This window comes from Macrotis lagotis, chromosome X (assembly GCF_037893015.1).
Source record: "Macrotis lagotis isolate mMagLag1 chromosome X, bilby.v1.9.chrom.fasta, whole genome shotgun sequence".
In the NCBI taxonomy this organism is placed as follows: domain Eukaryota; kingdom Metazoa; phylum Chordata; class Mammalia; order Peramelemorphia; family Peramelidae; genus Macrotis; species Macrotis lagotis.
This window is the reverse complement of record NC_133666.1, coordinates 115150685-115155639: the sequence shown is the minus strand read 5'-3', so window position 1 is coordinate 115155639 and position 4955 is coordinate 115150685. Positions and strand designations below refer to the sequence as shown.

Below are 4955 nucleotides of genomic sequence, written 5' to 3'. Positions count from 1 at the left end.
AACATATAGCATATCTCACCTTACTATTGACCTGCCACAAGTAGTTTTTTAAAAGGCTGTATAAGCTTCTTAATTGCCTGAAATTATTCTCATAAACAAGCAGTGTTTCTGACTCTCCTGAGCTCACCACTATGACTTAGTTCCCTACCATCTGCACTTTCCCTTAGGCTCTGTGGCCTTATGCTGGCACATCCCTTTAACATGTTAACCTTTTCCTGCTTGGTGAGTTCCTTCCAGGAACTTTTATTCTGGGCATAGACCTGTGTTAGCCATGTTTCATTTTCCTCCTCATTATGCTTCTAATTCTCTAGACTTTGCTTCTATGAACCAGTATGGATACTTTGTACCTATCCCCTAACCTTTGAGCTCCCTTTTATGTGTTACTTTTTTCCATAAGAATGTAAATTCTGGAAAGAAGAGATTATCTTTCTTTTTTGTTTGTGTTTGTATTTTCAATGCTTAGCACAGTGCCTGGTAGATAATAAGTTTCTTCAGAATTAGCCTGCCTATTTGCAGAAAATTCTTTGTTCATACTATTCTGAGAGTCACAATGAATTAATACTCTGTGTTAACATTATTTTTTGCAGACTTTGTAAAACTCCAATCAGTCTTCATTCCCTGAAACAACTCCATTGCACTAAGAAGCACAGATTTATGGGTCAATAAAGACCTCAGGAATTCTCTCAAAGACCAGTTAGTTCATGGAGTTAGGCCTTACAAAAAATATGGACAGAATGGCATGCCCTTATAATGTAAGCAATCCTAACACTCTCCAGAATTATCTATTTTATGTATATTAAAGGATGCAATTAGTTTTGGTTGAATCATTATTTAATCATTATTTATATTACTTCTACTAATAAAACAATTATTTTAATATTATTAACATTTTTTTGTTATAATGTGTTGGGAATGAAAAAAATGGTGACCTCAATGGACCTCACTCAGTCCTGATTAGATAGCTTTGAGACAGCTAGGCTAATAAAAGTCTTTCTGAATATTCAATATTTCTAATTTAATATATAAACAGCATTTTTTATCTTTAGAAACATTATTTAGAAATAAGTTCTATAAGGCATAAAACATGCTCATCCAGAAATGGAGGAAAAGAAAAAATACAGAAATTTGAAACCATTGTATTGTGTATTTTCTCTGGCTCCTTGCCTATATGGTAGCTGCATTCCTATTTATTTTGCCTTTTACCGTATAAGTAACCTTACTTTATTATTCTTAGCAGCTGAACAAAATGCACAGTGCTATATTCAGAAGCACCCACTCATTCTTTACTGCTTTTATGACAAAGCTGTCTCTCCACATGTCTGCTTTGCCCTATGACCCTAGGCATTTGCTTCAAGTAAACATGCCAGATGGTGGAGAAAAGTGGTAGGTCAAAGAACAAGCCTCTGGGGGTCAAGAGTCATGAAATCCTTCTTCACAAAGCAAACTTAAAAGCAACAATTTCATCCAATGCTTTAGAGTACTTTCACCTTTGAACTGAAGTTTTGGATGGAGAAATGGGTGTTTAAATTACATATTTTGTTTTCATTGCCTAATGGGTATGAGGCACACTATTCTTTGAATAATTTGGTGGTAAGCAATTTATGAGGGATAATAAGAAGACAAGTCAGACAGATGGACAGATCTTAGATTGCACTTGAGTAGTTGGTGGTTGAACAATCAGAAACTGGAGGCAGAATGTTTAAAAATGGTATTTGGAGGTTATTTCTTCTTTTGAGTTCATTGTTGTAGGATAGCATCAGAAGTGATGGCTATTGTTTCTAAAGACATGGTCCCTTAATGGAGTTTACCTCTGAGGAAATAATTTTAAATGATACTTTCCTTCCCCTTGCTGGAGCTGAAGAATTTCATGGATCATTGTAGTTTTTAAAATTTTGGCATACACAAGAAACATTTGGAAAGTTTTTGATGATTTGTTATTTTTCTCATTGTTATTTTAATAGTACTTCTGCAAAACCCTTTATAACCATTTGATACCATTTTGTATTTGAGTCATTGCTAAGGCAAACAGCAGATAACTCCTTTAATTCAGATAATAGAATGCAAGGTGTCCATGATGTCCCTGTGCTAAGGAATTATTGAAAGGTCTTGTAATTCTTTTAAGATTCTAATATTATGAATCTAATATTATTTGTGGTACTAGAATAAATAGAACTGGAAAAATTCCAAGATTCCTTTATTTAAAAAACCAACTTGTTTTCTAAGTTTTATTATTGTTTTTACACCACATTGATTTTCTGATATTCTCTCCTTACCACAGGCATGGTTCAATTTATTCCTTGTTTATAAAAAACAAATCTTTGTGGTTGCTACAGCAGCTGCCTGGGTCCTCTGAACAGACACATGAGTGTGAGTCTTCACAAGATGATCAGTGAATTCCTGATAGGGAGATTTACTGAACACAGTCTCCTTCCACAGGTCTGAGTTTAGTCATCAATTCCAGCCATCATTAGGAGCCTCTTAGGCATAGGAGCTGAGACAATGTCAGTATCTCTAGGGTTGGGGATCAGCCGCACCAGAACAGATCCACATTGCCCAGTGATCTTGCATGGCACTATGTGAGACTTGCCAATCTTGTTCCCCCCAGTAGCCATGTCTCACAGGAATGATGGAAAGCTTGGCCAGAATGATAGCACCACGAATAGCTGTGACCACTTCACTGAAAGATTGACACCCAGACCAACTTAGCCATTGTAGTCACCAATGACCACAAAAGCCTTGAACCTGGTACCTTGTCAATTCTAGTTTGTTTCTGAACAGGCATTATCTCCAGAACCTCATTTTTCTTTTTTTAGGTTTTTTTTTTTTTTGGCAAGGCAATCGGGGTAAAGTGGCTTGCCCAAGGCCACACAGCTACATAATTATTAAGTGTCTGAGACCACATTTGAACCCAGGTACTCCTGACTCCAGGGCTGATGCTCTATTCACTGTGCCACCTAGCCTCCCCTAGAACCTCATCTTTCAATGAAGATTCCAGGAAGAAATCTATGATCTCACACTTCTTGATAGGAAGGGAGATAAGATAAAATCTCTTCCAAAGACTTGATCTTCATGTCCTTGACTAGGAGGCCCAGCTCAGTGACTGGAACCCACTCCTTGCCTTCAGTCTTTCCTCCCTGGGCCCCACGCCTTGTGACTGTGGTCTCAACCTCAATCCCAGCCCCTCCCTCACCCTCCACTGCCAAAGCCACTGTGGAAGCCACCTTGGCCTCTGACTCCCAGGCCCCTGGGGCCTCCTGCTCCTCCTGCAGCACTGACATCCTCCACCATTTGGTGTTTGCTGGAAGTAGAAGCGATGAACAGTCTTCCTGACTATTCAGCTAGATTAATTTAATTTTTCCTTGTAATATAGAAAAACAACATAATGGCTGTGCATAGCAATGGGCCTCTATATGTAAGAATTGGCTTCTCATTCATATCCCTTACTTTTTTCCTGAGAGATGGCAGATATATTTCAATTTCTTTCCCAATAGCTTCTTTTGATGAAAAATCATTTTACATGACAGTTTATATTTCCTGATTGACTAGTCAGTAAGAAATTTTTTTAATTGTCACTGAATTTCCCCTTTGTGAAGAATAGTCTGGACTAGAATGCTATATTGGGGTTATAGTAATTTAGAATTTAGTTTTGGAGTAAACTGTGATTCTCCAGTAAATTTGGGTAAATGCTAGATTTCTAGTGATTCCTTATCTAAACAATGGAGATGAGCAAGGTTGTTTAAAAGAATTGTTTTGGGTGTTATTGGGTTTATATATATATACACACACACACACACACACACACACACACACACACACACATATATACATGCACACATATGATCACACATGCAAACATAATGCAAATACATGTATATAAATATATATGAATATATTTATATCTTCTAGAGACATGTAAAGGGTGGTTTATCATTTTCCTTTTTTGTGTATATATATATATATATATATATATATATATACTATCTGAGTTTCAGTAATTTATCGAGTCACTATAGACTCATGCTAACTTCATACACAATAAATATATATGTGCATATGCATAGACATGATTATATGTATACCTATAAATGTGAATATGGGTATATATATACATTTATCTCAACTCCTCATTTAGAAGGGATCTCAAGTCATCTTTGTGTATTGCTTTTAGGCAGAAACATATCTTAGCCACCCCAAAGAAACAGAAATCTATTCCAGTTTCAAAGTACTCCAGGGAAAGATACTCCAACACAATATATTAACATTATTATCATTGTTATGATATTTTTCCCTCTTGGAGACTCTATCAATATGCACTCATGTAGAGCTTTTAAACAGTAGGAATGAAAAGAAATTACTATAATGATACAAAAGCATTGTTGATTATTTAAGTATCAGAGTTTTTTTCCCCCGTTTTGTGTAGAATTACCTCAAATGCTTGCTTAACACTTTGTGTATTATAAAATATTTATAGACTGGGTTATTGGTACTATATTTAAAATAGATTTTTCCCTTGTATTTGAATGAAAGGAATATTTCTTATCCTAGAGAAACTCTCTTTGAGGCACATCATCAGAGTTTGAGGTAAGGATTCTATGCCAACATTATTTTAAATTTCATTATGCTCTATCAGCAGAACTTTCCATTTCCTTCCCAGGCATAATTTCTATCTCCCCCTTACCCATCCTTTCTGAATGGAACAGGCAGGTATTAAAGGTTTTCTATGTTTGGGCACTGCCATAGGTGCTAACAGAGACACACTAGAGATGAATGATAGGATTTCTGTTATCAAGGGACTTACTGTCTAGTAGGGAAGATGACATTCACAAATGATTATAAGTTAGACAATATTATTTGGTGTATTGGAAAAAAATATTATAAGATAGAAGACCTGGATACTGGATCGATACTGGAATCTGCTACTGATTAGCCTTATGATCTTAATCAAATCACTTGAT

General features: G+C 35.9%; 1 pseudogene; it reads right to left on the bottom strand.

Moving 5' to 3' along the window:
- Positions 1-2301: 2301 nt before the first annotated feature.
- LOC141498806 (small ribosomal subunit protein uS5 pseudogene) lies at positions 2302-3288 on the bottom strand (annotated as a pseudogene).
- Positions 3289-4955: the final 1667 nt, after the last annotated feature.